This window comes from Eleginops maclovinus, chromosome 23 (assembly GCF_036324505.1).
Source record: "Eleginops maclovinus isolate JMC-PN-2008 ecotype Puerto Natales chromosome 23, JC_Emac_rtc_rv5, whole genome shotgun sequence".
NCBI lineage: Eukaryota > Metazoa > Chordata > Actinopteri > Perciformes > Eleginopidae > Eleginops > Eleginops maclovinus.
The window spans coordinates 27272124-27286328 of record NC_086371.1 but is presented as its reverse complement, the minus strand read 5'-3'; the positions used below and the strand labels follow the sequence as shown (position 1 = coordinate 27286328).

General features: G+C 44.9%; 8 non-coding genes across 8 annotated transcripts; all 8 read left to right on the top strand.

Annotated features, from left to right (window-relative positions):
- The first annotated feature begins 2164 nt into the window (after positions 1-2164).
- trnan-guu (transfer RNA asparagine (anticodon GUU)) lies at positions 2165-2238 on the top strand. The gene has a single exon. It is a non-coding gene; the product is annotated as a tRNA-Asn (tRNA).
- Positions 2239-2567: 329 nt separating this feature from the next.
- trnag-gcc (transfer RNA glycine (anticodon GCC)) lies at positions 2568-2638 on the top strand. The gene has a single exon. It is a non-coding gene; the product is annotated as a tRNA-Gly (tRNA).
- Positions 2639-2926: 288 nt separating this feature from the next.
- trnam-cau (transfer RNA methionine (anticodon CAU)) lies at positions 2927-2999 on the top strand. The gene has a single exon. It is a non-coding gene; the product is annotated as a tRNA-Met (tRNA).
- A 7320-nt stretch (positions 3000-10319) lies between these two features.
- trnan-guu (transfer RNA asparagine (anticodon GUU)) lies at positions 10320-10393 on the top strand. Its single transcript has one exon. It is a non-coding gene; the product is annotated as a tRNA-Asn (tRNA).
- A 329-nt stretch (positions 10394-10722) lies between these two features.
- trnag-gcc (transfer RNA glycine (anticodon GCC)) lies at positions 10723-10793 on the top strand. The gene has a single exon. It is a non-coding gene; the product is annotated as a tRNA-Gly (tRNA).
- Positions 10794-11081: 288 nt separating this feature from the next.
- On the top strand, positions 11082-11154 carry trnam-cau (transfer RNA methionine (anticodon CAU)). Its single transcript has one exon. It is a non-coding gene; the product is annotated as a tRNA-Met (tRNA).
- A 1288-nt stretch (positions 11155-12442) lies between these two features.
- Positions 12443-12516, top strand: trnan-guu (transfer RNA asparagine (anticodon GUU)). Its single transcript has one exon. It is a non-coding gene; the product is annotated as a tRNA-Asn (tRNA).
- A 329-nt stretch (positions 12517-12845) lies between these two features.
- trnag-gcc (transfer RNA glycine (anticodon GCC)) lies at positions 12846-12916 on the top strand. The gene has a single exon. It is a non-coding gene; the product is annotated as a tRNA-Gly (tRNA).
- The last annotated feature ends 1289 nt before the right edge of the window (positions 12917-14205 follow it).

The following is a 14205-nucleotide window of genomic DNA, read 5'->3' as shown; positions in this document are numbered from 1 at the left end:
TTTTTTTTTGCAAATTCCTAAAATGAAACTTTACCTTATTTCTAATCGATATTAACCTATATTACAATACTCTAGTCAAGTTGAGCAGCAAAAGACTCAAACAATATTTGAAACATAAAATGATCGACTTATGTTACCTAATTATTAGTCTATACCCCTTAAATGTACTTATGTTTTACTTTTCCTATGTATTATTTTGTTTTTATTGAATGTAAAAAGCTTCTTGCACAATCCCCTTTCCCAGATGTTTTTGTCAAATTATTTTTTTAATGTCAGAACTGAATTCCCTGGCACTTTGTTTCCTACTTTTGTTATTCACTTATTTGTGTTGCTGTTGGAATTTGACCGTTATCAATAAAGTTGAAAAAAAAGCCCGCCGAGCATGACGTCAGCTCATATGCGCTAGCCTCACAGTCACAAGCCCTTTTAGACTGATATTCTGCAATACTGCGGTTAAGAAGATGCACGTCGGCTTTGTGTTTTTACCCTTAACCACAACGTGACGTGTAACACACCGGCGGCCGGCTCCCCATTACACGTAACATTACCTCCTCAACCAGCTTAACAGCGGAACAATAATGCCCCCCCCCCCCCATTCCGTGTTCGTACGTCTTATACAGAGCATACACACATACATACATACATATCCGCCATGAACATGCTGTATAACAGGGACTACATGCGCTTGTACGTCAAGGTCGCCGCCAGTTTTTCGACGGGGAAACAGTATTCACAACACCAGACAAGACTGGCTGTAAAAATACAAGTCAAGGCTAAGTTCCAACACAGCGGCAACGTTGGCATATCCCAATCCCAATGCTGTGTGTAATGTTATATGTCTGGCTGAGGTTACTTGTATAACACCTGTCAACCTCACCATCAAAATGCATTATAAACGCCTTCGGGTGCTTGAACAAAATTGCATGTTTGTGGACAAATTATTTTGGGGGGTAACAGTCAGCCTAACTGTGTGTAGTAGAACGACATTTGTAGCTAAGCTAGCAAAGCTAACTGTGGTGGTTAGTTGAACTCATTGAATCTATATTTTGGTTGAAATAGTACAGTGCACTTTACTGTTAATATTCCTTGTTAAGTAAAAACACACTTACCTGTTTAGGCAAACACGGTAGACAAATATCCCAAGAATCCCCAACTTAGCATCCAAATTCGGCCACACGTCGATGTTTCTGTCCACAAAATGTCCGACAAATTCGCTCAGCGCCGCTCAGAGTGAGGGCTCGGATGAGGAAACCCCGCAGAAGACAGCAATGCGCAGGCGCGTAGTCGTCTACGGAGTTTCCGTCGGGGAAAATATGCGTGTACTCAAAAATCCTTGTTATACTGTGTTTTAAATACTTGTTAGGGCAACTATAGAGAGAAGTTTGCTGGACCGACACGTTTTTGTTAGTTACATATGGCAAACCTTTATTTCTGAGTCAGATTAATTTAAAAACTCTAATGAGATCAACAATTTCAAGTTCTTTTTTTTTACAGTGTAGAGTTTAATGGTGAATAGGTGTGGTGGGCTGTTGCAAGTTCCCACTTCTTGTGATTGGAAAACTGTGCTTGGATATTAGTCATCAAATCCTTGTAAGCAATGACCACTGGAATGTATCCCTTATTTCAGAAACTACAGAATATAATGACATATAAAAGCGTAGAGGCTTGAAAAACCCTCTTTGTTGGCTGAAATTTTGACCTAACTGGTAGCGCCGTAATTTGGGGCATCATGTGAGCATTCAGTGGTCCAATTCTCGCCTTTCACGCGAGAGACCCGGGTCCGATTCCTGGCCAATGCAGGAAGCAGCTCGTCGTTATTTGGAATCAAAGTATAACGCCTGTATGGTCTTTGTGTGGATTCAGAATGCAAAACTGTGGTGAAAGGCTGTTTCCATCCTAGGGGCCCATAGACACACGACTCAGCTTTGTCTACAAGACAGATGTATAGCTTCCCCAGGAATCAGCTAAAGCGAGAAATATTACTCTTTAGCTCTTTGGAGCGTACCAGCAAAGATGTTTTGTGGGATGTTATACGTGCTGACTCTGTGAGATTTTGAAAACTCTAGTTAGATTCTAGACATCGGGCGGTGAGGATTGAATAGCAAATGTGAGTGGGTGGGCCTTGAATATTGAGGCCAAACACCCTCAAGTCGATGGAGCATGTGTCTCTGTGGCGCAATTGGTCAGCGCGTTCGGCTGTTAACTGAAAGGATGGTGGTTCAAGCCCACCCAGGGACGTTTTCTGCTTCAACTAGCATACTTATTTGCATACATTAACAAGCTAGTTGCCATGAAACGTTCAGGGAACCAGAGTGAAAAGTATGATCATGATTGTGAAACATTACCAGTTGTGCAATGTCCTTCTATCAAACAATTACATTCAAATTCAGATCCTCTTTGGAATTCAAACTTTCCATGTAAGCATGGACCACTGGAATGCAGCCCTTCTTTCAGGAACTAAAGCATATAATGAAATACTGTATAAAAGCATAGAGGCTTGAAAACCCCTGTTTGTTGGCTGAAATGCTGACCTCACCAGCAGAGTGGTAGTGTGGCAAATCATGTGAGCATTGGTGGTTCAGTGGTCGAATTCTCGCCTGCCACGCGAGAGACCCGGCTCCGATTCCCGGCCAATGCAGCATGGGACCCTTTGTTGTTTGGCATCAGTGTGTAATGCCTGCATAGTCTTTGCCTGGATATTTGTACAGTCGGAATACAAAACTGTCTCAACTGGCTGTTTTCATCCTTCACATACATGTACTTGGACTGGAGCTTCAATGGTGGACATTGGCAGGAATCCGCAAGTCTATAGTTGCATATTTCGTAGGCGTACAATGCATGTTTTCATCATGGTCAACCAGTAATTTCTGTTGATTGAAATAAAACAACATTTACATTTCACGGTTTAGGTTGGCGTATATTTTGTGCCTCGTTAACGCAGTAGGCAGCGCGTCAGTCTCATAATCTGAAGGCCGTGAGTTCGACCCTCACACGGGGCAACAGTACAGTTACCAACCGCTTGACTTGACGGGCTTTTGGGAGCCTGTGTGGACAGCATGTCGCACTCATAATCTAAAGGAAGGCACTTCAAGCCTATAAAGAATTTTGCCTGGACCCAAGTAGGGTTGGATAGCCAAATTGAGATGGTTGCTCGTTACAATCATGGGAGCACAGGAACACAGAGTCGGCTCTATCTTCTAGATACATGTATGATTTGAAAAATCTTCTAGGTTGGCCACACTATTGACCCCTACAGCATTGAGGAGTGAATAGCAAACGTGAGTGTGTGGGCCTTGAATATTGAGGCCAAACACCCTCAATTCAATGTGACATGTGTCTCTGTGGCGCAATCGGTCAGCGTGTTCGGCTGTTAACAGACAGGATGTTGGTTCAAGTCCACCTAGGGACGTTTTGTGCTTCAATTAGCTTTCTAATTTGAACACATTAACAAGCTAGGTGCGATGAAACCTTAAAAGGACCAGAAGAAGAAGTATGATAATGACTTTGACACATTACCAGTTGCGTAATGTCCTTCTATCCAACAATTACTTTCAAATTTAGAAACTCTTTGGAGTGCGCACTTTAGAAAAAGTACATTCATGAGGTAACCCTGTAGATTAACTACCTCCAAAATAACAGCAGGACGTCGGATATGAAACAAAGGCTTCTTTATTTAGGGAAATCAGTAGCGACCATTACACGTTCCGCAAACTTCACAAAACATATCATCAACAGCTCCATGTATGCTAGTAGTTTTCCGTATACGCGGCACTTCTATTTATACTAAGGAAAAATGTGCGTAACTCTTGTTTTAGCCGCTAAGCATTCTGGTAGTTTTTTAACCCTTTGTTAGGCAATAAAACAGAAAACACATCTCAAACCAACAAACAGATCAAATCACCAATCCTAAACTGTAAGCTATTAAGTTACAACATTCTCCCCCCGATGAACTACTCTGGTCATTTAAATCTCCAGACAATACAGTAACTGAATAGGTCTCCTCAACAAAGTCCCTGATGTAGTGCGAACTGAGCACGACCTAACAATACCATCTCGGCCTGGAAACAGTTCTTTGATTCTTCCCAGTTTCCAGGTTTGTCTGGGTGTGTGATCTTCTCCAATGAGTACGACGTCACCCACTTTCAGTGGGGTGGGTGTCGGTGTGTCACAGCGGTGTGCTGACTTCAAGTCTAGTAGGTAATCCTGGCGCCAGGCATTCCAGAAGCTGGTTGTGAGTCTCTGCCTGTACTTCCATCTTCGTGTGATCTCTGCCTAGCAGTTGGGTGCTGTGTTTCAGCTGGGAATGGCTTGGGTGGTAGAGAGGTCAGTCGTTTACCCACCAGGAAGTGAGCTGGAGTCAGTGGCTGTGGCTCATCCACTTCATTATGCACAAAGGTCAGAGGCCTAGAGTTTAGTGTAGCCTCAACCTCTGTCAGGACTGTGCACATTTCTTCGAAGTTGAGTGAAGCTCTTCCAAGAACTTTCTTCAGGCATGTTTTTACTGATCGGACGAGCCTCTCCCAGAATCCGCCCCACCAGGCTGCTCGCTCAGCGATGAATCTCCAAGTGATTCCCCTTTCTGAGAAGAACTGCAGCAGTTCAGGGTCTTTGATGGCTTTCCACAGCTCTTTCAAGTACTGATCAGCTCTCTTGAATGTTCTTGCGTTGTCTGAGTAGATTACCTTGCATAATCCTCTTCTAGCAATGAATCTTTTCAACGCTAACAGGAATGTCTCTGTTGACTGATCTGAGACTAGCTCCAAGTGTACGGCTCTGGTTACCGCACAGGTGAATAGCGCGATGTATGACTTTTTTACAGAATCCTCCGCTTTCACATAAAGCGGCCCTGCAAAATCCACACCTGTGACTTCGAATGGTGGGGATTCAGTTATTCTGTCCTTTGGTAAAGGTGCAGTGATCTGCCTTCCAGCCTTTGCCTTGAATCTTTTGCAGATTGTGCATCTTGCCACAACACTCTTGACCAGCTGCCTTGCGCGCATGATCCAGTATCTCTCCCTAACTTGTACGAGGGTGTCTCTCACTCCTGAATGCATCACCTTCTCATGACAGTACTGTATGAGCATTTCTGAATATTTATGCTTGCTGGGCAGGATCCATGGGTGCTGCTCTCTGAATGTGAAGTCAGACTGCTGCAGCCTTCCTCCCACACTGAGCAGTTCATGTTCATCCAGGAATGGCTTGAGTTTTTTAATCTTACAGTCACTGAGGCCCTTTCCTGTCTTTAGTTGTTTGATCTCTTGACTGAAACTCTGTTGTTGTGTTACCTTGATCCAGTACCTTTCGGCCTCGAAGAGCTCGTCAGCAGTCAGTTCTCCTCTTGTCTTTGGTTTTGTTTGAGCATTTGCTATGAATCTCTTTATCCAGGCTGTCACTCTGAAGACTCTTTTCAGTTTGCTGTATCTGGCTAGCTCCAGCACTGGTTCAGTGAGGTCTGCGTCATTTGCAGCAAGCTGTACAGTGACTTGGTGACTCGACTTGAGTTCTGTGTTCGCCCTTTCTGGAACATAATCATCATCAGTCTCCTCTGACTGATCGGCTGATGTCACAAGGCTGGGAACATTCCACCATAGATGGCTATGTTTGAAGTTTTCAACAGTTTGTCCTCTGGTGGGGAGGTCAGCTGGATTTATCTTTCCTGCGATGTGTGACCATGACTCTGGGTTGGTCAGTGACTGGATCTCGGTCACTCTATTTGCGACGAACTGTTTCCACTTCTGAGCAGAGCTGCAGATCCAATGCAGCGTAATCATAGAATCTGTCCACATTCTTATCTGAATTGGTTCCATTTTCAGAGTAATCATCAAGTTGTTTGCTAGTCTCGCTCCGATCACAGCTCCCATGAGCTCTAGGCGTGGCAGTGTCATTTTCTTGAGAGGGGCCACCCTGGATTTGGACGCGACTAGGCTCATTGTAGGTTCTCCGTCTTGAGTTTCACCTTGCAGGTAGGCTACAGCACTGTAAGCTCTTTCACTGGCGTCACAGAACACATGTAGTTTCAGGGCATGCTTGTTCTCTGACTGCGTGTCTGTTCGGTACCACCTTGGTATGGCGAGTTGGTGTAGCTGGGGCAGTTCTAAACACCACTGTTGCCATTCTCGAGTCAGATCGGGTGGTAGCTCCTCATCCCAGGAGAGTCCTCTCTCCCACATTTCTTGAAACATGCACTTGATTCTGATGGTGAAGGGAGTCAGGAACCCAAGCGGGTCATAGATACGTGCGGATGACTGTAGAACGCTCCTCTTTGTGTTCTTCTTTTGCTTTAGAATGCTTACTAGCGGTCTGAGGTCAAAGGTGAAGTCATCGGTCTCTGGTCTCCACACTAAGCCTAACACCTTCAGCACTGCTCCGGGTGTCTCTGGCGCCAGTGTGTGGTCTGTTGTGCTCTCCTCCCATTTCCTCTTCAGCTCAGGAGAGTTGGTCATCCACTTGCAGAGGTCCATGCCTGCGGTTGACAGCATTTGCTTAGCGGTGGTTATTACATAGTAAGCCTCTTCCACAGTGCGTGAGCTTGCAATAAAGTCATCAACATAGAGTGACTCTCTTATTGTCTCTACAACTTGTGGCTGTTCGGTTTCATAATTTTGCAGATGCTTTCTGATTGTAGCGGCGAGTAAGAAGGGACTTGGGGAGGCTCCAAACACCACTCTTGTCATCCTCAGCATCCGCAGCCTTTCATCCTGTTCTCCATTTGGTGGGCCCGAGAGCCACAGGAACCTCACTGCGTCTCTGTCTTTCTCGGCGAGGGATATCTGCAGAAACGCCTTTTTTATGTCTTCCATGAAGGCGATCTCATGTTTTCTGAACCTAATCAGGATGCTGAGAATATCCGGATTTAGGTTTGGTCCTGTGAGTAAACAGTCATTGAGAGATGGATAGCCATCTTCATGGGACGACACATCAAATACCACTCTCAATTTTGTGGTCACCTTATCCTCTCGGAGTACTGCGTGGTGAGGTAAGTAGTATTTCACATTGTCTGCATTTGCATTGTCCTTTGGCACATCCTCTGCAATGTTCTGTTGTAAGTAGTCCTCCACTACTTCATTGTATCTGCTGTACAATGTAACATCTTTCTTTAGTCTTCTCTTCAGACCTTCAAACCTCTTTTTGGCAACTCTGTAGTTGTCTTGGAGTTCTGCTCTTTCTGGTTTCCATGGCAACTCCACGTGGTATCGTCCATTTTTGAAGGTTGTCGTTCTTTCGAACATCTGCAGAGCCTCTTCTTCTGCTGGGTTCTGTGTTTTGTCACTTGTGATACCCAGAGACGCAATTTCCCAGAATGCATTCAGTTGCTTGGAGACAAGTGTGTCTTCATCAAGTGGTATGAACATGCAGGCAGCCTCTGTGACACTTGACATGGACACTGGTCCCTGCACAGACCATCCAAAGGTGCTCTCCAATGCAACCAATGTCTCTGTGAGTCTCTCCACTCTTCCTGATACTATTTGCCAATAGTAGTCTGCTCCTATCAGGATGGAGAGCTCAGGATCACCGTCATCGCCGGGGAAGTCTGCTAGTTGCAGTCCCCTTTTCTTAAGCTCATGTTGAATCTGGTCACCAGGAACCTTCATCACAGCTGAGCACACCTGTGGGGTTTCTACAGCTTCTATTTCAATTCTCTGCTGGCTGTCCCAGACATTCTCCATGATTACCTTAACTGTGTTGCGTTGTGACCTTGTGGGGACAGAGGAGCCAAACGTGTGAAGAGTGAGTGTCTCTTGTCTGATTACTGGTAACTTCAGGCTCTTCACTAGGTTTTCATGGATGAAGCTTCTCTGACTGCCTCCATCGAGTAAGCAGCGAGCTATTTTTCTGCCTGATGGACCTTGCACCCACGCCTTAGCAGTTTGGAGCAGCACAGTATTCTGTCCATCTGTTTTCATCCTCACTGAATGAGGAATGACTGAGGAAACAACAGCATCTTCAGTAACAGTGTGGGGCTGCACCTCATTTCTCTCACCGGTGCACACAGCAATGTGATGTCTTCTTCCACATTTTTCACATGACACATCCTTCATCTTGCAGAATCTTGCAATGTGTTTCCATCCTAAACACACAAAGCATCTTCCCATTTTCTTGAGTTTGTCTTTGCGTTCAGGAACGTTGTGATCTGGGCAATGTTCAGATTTATGTTCTGCACTGTCACAGAACAAACAGTTGTATGTCTTCTGGCTGGCTGTGTGCGTTGCAGCAGCAGATTGCATGCTAGGTCCTTTCATTTTCACTTCATTGAATGAACGTGACTGCTTCCATGGCTTGTTTTCTGCTTTATGTTCTGTTCTATATGAATTTGTCATTTGCAGTGCTCTTTCCCTGCTCTGAACCTCCTTCTGTAGGAATGTGACTATTTCAGCAACCTTCCATTCATCATCCACTCCCCTCTGACGACTATATTCAAGAGCTATGTCATCTGGAATCATCTGCAGTAAGATTGGGCATAGTAGGCTTCCGTAGATTTCTGACACTACACCCAGTGACTCCAAGCTCCTAATCTGAATTTCACATACATCATATAACCGCCTTAATGCATTCACATCAGATGATTTCTTTACAGGGTTTAGATTTAGTAGCTTTGACATGTGAGCACTGATCACCAGATCTTTCCTTCCAAATCTGCTTTGCAGTAAAGTGATTGCGCTGTCATAATTTACATCTGTTAACACCAGTCCTGCTACTGCCTTTGCAGCTGCACCAGTGAGGTAGGTTTTCAGATAGGTAAATTTCTCTCTCTTGCACAGTGCATCATTTTCGTGTATAGCAGTCTCATATTGGCTCCAAAACTCTTGCCACATACTGACATCTCCATTGTATTTGTCAATAATCAACCTTGGTAGCTTTACTGATTGTCTCTGTGGTACTGAGTTACATGAAGCGTCACTCACTCTTGGATGTGCTGCGCTTTGGTTCACCTCCTCCATTTTCTTTATCGTGCGCTGCGCACGGCTCCTGGACATGATGACACGTTCCTTGTATTCCTCGGAGGCTTCGATCTCCGTTTCCAAGTCATCCAACGCAGTTAGCCGTTCTATTCCGTGGTCGAGTTCAGACAGACTGTCCTCCTTAGCCGACAGCATTTCCAATAAAGTACTCAAGTGATCAGTATCTGGATCTGGCTTGGCCATTTCTGAGTCAATCTGATTAATAAGTCTTGTAGTGGCACCTCTGATTGTAACTCGCTTTCGTCTCATTCTTTCCGCTTCTGTCCGACGTTCGTCTCCTGTCATTCCCGCAGCTCCGGCTGCATCTCCGATTGAGTCCTCCTGGCTCATCTTATCCCGGGTTTCGGCACCAAAAATGTAGATTAACTACCTCCAAAATAGCAGCAGGACGTCGGATATGAAACAAAGGCTTCTTTATTTAGGGAAATCAGTAGCGACCATTACACGTTCCGCAAACTTCACAAAACATATCATCAACAGCTCCATGTATGCTAGTAGTTTTCCGTATATGCGGCACTTCTATTTATACTAAGGAAAAACGCGCGTAACTCTTGTTTTAGCCGCTAAGCATTCTGGTAGTTTTTTAACCCTTTGTTAGGCAATAAAACAGAAAACACATCTCAAACCAACAAACAGATCAAATCACCAATCCTAAACTGTAAGCTATTAAGTTACAACAAACCCTGTGGCTCTAGAGTTTAATGGTGAATAGGTGTGGTGGGCTGTTGCAAGTTCCCACTTCTTGTGATTGGAAAACTGTGCTTGGATATTAGTCATCAAATCCTGTAAGCATGGACCACTGGAATGTATCCCTTATTTCAGAAACTACAGAATATAATGACATATAAAAGCGTAGAGGCTTGAAAAACCCTCTTTGTTGGCTGAAATTTTGACCTAACCGGCAGCGCCGTAATTTGGGGCATCATGTGAGCATTCAGTGTTCCAATTCTCGCCTGCCACGCGAGAGACCCGAATCCGATTCCCGGCCAATGCAGGAAGCAGCTCGTCGTTATTTGGAATCAAAGTATAATGCCTGTATGGTCTTTGTGTGGATTCAGAATGCAAAACTGTGGTGAAAGGCTGTTTCAATCCTAGGGGCCCATAGACACACGACTCAGCTTTGTCCACAAGACAGATGTATAGCTTCCCCAGGATTCAGCTAAAGTGAGAAATATTACTCTTTAGCTCTTTGGAGCGTACCAGCAAAGATTTTTTGTGGGATGTTATACGTGCTGACTCGGTGAGATTTTGAAAACTCTAGTTAGATTCTAGACATCGGGCGGTGAGGATTGAATAGCAAATGTGAGTGGGTGGGCCTTGAATATTGAGGCCAAACACCCTCAAGCTGATGAAGCATGTGTCTCTGTGGCGGAATTGGTCAGCGCGTTCAGCTGTTAACTGAAAGGATGGTGGTTCAAGCCCACCCAGGGACGTTTTCTGCTTCAACTAGCATACTTATTTGCATACATTAACAAGCTAGTTACCATGAAACGTTCAGGGAACCAGAGTGAAAAGTATGATCATGATTGTGAAACATTACCAGTTGTGCAATGTCCTTCTATCAAACAATTACATTCAAATTCAGATCCTCTTTGGAATTCAAACTTTCCATGTAGGCATGGACCACTGGAATGCAGCCCTTCTTTCAGGAACTAAAGCATATAATGAAATACTGTATAAAAGCATAGAGGCTTGAAAACCCCTGTTTGTTGGCTGAAATGCTGACCTCACCAGCAGAGTGGTAGTGTGGCAAATCATGTGAGCATTGGTGGTTCAGTGGTCGAATTCTCGCCTGCCACGCGAGAGACCCGGGTCCGATTCCCGGCCAATGCAGCATGGGACCCTTTGTTGTTTGGCATTAGTGTGTAATGCCTGCATAGTCTTTGCCTGGATATTTGTACAGTCGGAATACAAAACTGTCTCAACTGGCTGTTTTCATCCTTCACATACATGGACTTGGACTGGAGCTTCAATGGTGGACATTGGCAGGAATCCGCAAGTCTATAGTTGCATATTTCGTAGGCGTACAATGCATGTTTTCATCATGGTCAACCAGTAATTTCTGTTGATTGAAATAAAACAACATTTACATTTCACGGTTTAGGTTGAAGTATGTTTTGTGCCTCGTTAGCGCAGTAGGCAGCGCGTCAGTATCATAATCTGAAGGCCGTGAGTTCGACCCTCACACGGGGCAACAGTACAGTTACCAACCGCTTGACTTGACGGGCTTTTGGGAGCCTGTGTGGACAGCATGTCGCACTCATAATCTAAAGGAAGGCACTTCAAGCCTATAAAGAATTTTGCCTGGACCCAAGTAGGGTTGGATAGCCAAATTGAGATGGTTGCTCGTTACGATCATGGGAGCACAGGAACACAGAGTCGGCTCTATCTTCTAGATACATGTATGATTTGAAAAATCTTCTAGGTTGGCCACACTATTGACCCCTACATCATTGAGGAGTGAATAGCAAACGTGAGTGTGTGGGCCTTGAATATTGAGGCCAAACACCCTCAATTCAATGTGACATGTGTCTCTGTGGCGCAATCGGTCAGCGTGTTCGGCTGTTAACAGACAGGATGTTGGTTCAAGTCCACCCAGGGACGTTTTGTGCTTCAATTAGCTTTCTAATTTGAACACATTAACAAGCTAGGTGCGATGAAACCTTAAAAGGACCAGAAGAAGAAGTATGATACTGACTTTGACACATTACCAGTTGCGCAATCTCCTTCTATCCAACAATTACATTCAAATTCAGAAACTCTTTGGAGTGCGCACTTTAGAAAAAGTACATTCATGAGGTAACCCTGTGGCTCTAGAGTTTAATGGTGAATAGGTGTGGTGGGCTGTTGCAAGTTCCCACTTCTTGTGATTGGAAAACTGTGCTTGGATATTAGTCATCAAATCCTTGTAAGCATGGACCACTGGAATGTATCCCTTATTTCAGAAACTACAGAATATAATGACATATAAAAGCGTAGAGGCTTGAAAAACCCTCTTTGTTGGCTGAAATTTTGACCTAACTGGTAGCGCCGTAATTTGGGGCATCATGTGAGCATTCAGTGGTCCAATTCTCGCCTTTCACGCGAGAGACCCAGGTCCGATTCCCGGCCAATGCAGGAAGCAGCTCGTCGTTATTTGAAATCAAAGTATAACGCCTGTATGGTCTTTGTGTGGATTCAGAATGCAAAACTGTGGTGAAAGGCTGTTTCCATCCTAGGGGCCCATAGACACACGACTCAGCTTTGTCTACAAGACAGATGTGTAGCTTCCCCAGGAATCAGCTAAAGTGAGAAATATTACTCTTTAGCTCTTTGGAGCGTACCAGCAAAGATGTTTTGTGGGATGTTATACGTGCTGACTCGGTGTGATTTTGAAAACTCTAGTTAGATTCTAGACATCGGGTGGTGAGGATTGAATAGCAAATGTGAGTGGGTGGGCCTTGAATATTGAGGCCAAACACCCTCAAGTCGATGGAGCATGTGTCTCTGTGGCGCAATTGGTCAGCGCGTTCGGCTGTTAACTGAAAGGATGGTGGTTCAAGCCCACCCAGGGACGTTTTCTGCTTCAACTAGCATACTTATTTGCATACATTAACAAGCTAGTTGCCATGAAACGTTCAGGGAACCAGAGTGAAAAGTATGATCATGATTGTGAAACATTACCAGTTGTGCAATGTCCTTCTATCAAACAATTACATTCAAATTCAGATCCTCTTTGGAATTCAAACTTTCCATGTAAGCATGGACCACTGGAATGCAGCCCTTCTTTCAGGAACTAAAGCATATAATGAAATACTGTATAAAAGCATAGAGGCTTGAAAACCCCTGTTTGTTGGCTGAAATGCTGACCTCACCAGCAGAGTGGTAGTGTGGCAAATCATGTGAGCATTGGTGGTTCAGTGGTCGAATTCTCGCCTGCCACGCGAGAGACCCGGGTCCGATTCCCGGCCAATGCAGCATGGGACCCTTTGTTGTTTGGCATCAGTGTGTAATGCCTGCATAGTCTTTGCCTGGATATTTGTACAGTCGGAATACAAAACTGTCTCATCTGGCTGTTTTCATCCTTCACATACATGGACTTGGACTGGAGCTTCAATGGTGGACATTGGCAGGAATCCGCAAGTCTAATAGTTGCATATTTCGTAGGCGTACAATGGCATGTTTTCACAAGGGGCAAAAACCCTAATTTTTTTGTTGATTGGGAAAAAACAACATTTCTTTCCCGGTTTTGGGTTGGGGTCATTTTTTTGCCTCGGGTTTTCGCAGTAGGCACGGGGTCAGTCCAAAATCTAAAACCGTGATTTGAACCCCCACACGGGGAACATTTTAGTTACCAAACCCCCCCCTTGACTTACAAGATGGGGGCCGGGGATGGGGTTCCGGTCCCCCGAGCCCCCCAACCAAAACCCCCATTTAGTGTTTTTATTGTTTTTTTCTTTTGGTTTGGGTTTTAAAAATTTTTTTTGCAACATTCAAAAAACCCCCCAAGCGACCCTATCATCCAATTTTGTAGAGAACCAAAATTTTTCAAAATCAAAAACGCTGGGACAGCAAAAAATCCCGACGACCTGCAAAAAAGGAGAGTCCCCGTGTTTACCCTGGGCCTACCTGTGGGGCCAGGGGGAAGAGCCCCCGAGGTTCCCGGGGGCCGGGGGCCTGGTCAGAGGGTGAGGGAAAAGGAAAACAGGCCCCCCTCTACCGATTTTTACTTTTTGGCAAATGTCCCTTCCCCCGGATAATAAGGTGGAACGAACTCCCCTACCGGGGGGCATTTTTAAAAGGACAATTTAAACCTGTAAATTTTGGTTTTAACGGAGAAATTTGGGTTCGCCCCACTAAAACCGGGCGCCGCCATTTTTCCACACGGTTTCTCCATTTATCGCCATGAAACCGGGCCAAAAAAAGTCAGGGGAAAGCAAGGGGGGGGTGTCTGCTTTATGAATTTAAAAACAACTGGGGCTCAATTGGAATCATTTCTTTTGGACTGTTTTTCCCCAACCTAGAGCACAATTTAAGATCGGGGTGCCGGGGCCCCCTTTTAAACTCCGAGGGGGTTCACATTGTTGTTCAAACCCCGTTTTTCCGCCGCATGCGACAAAAACACAGGGGCTGGAGGAGCTGTATGGGGTTTAACGACAGGGGCAGAAAACTTTTCGGCCCGAGGGCCCCCTTTTAAATTTTGCCGGGATTTAAACAAGCCAACATGAAGAAAAGCCCCGCCGAAATACTATCACCTCCCGCTGCC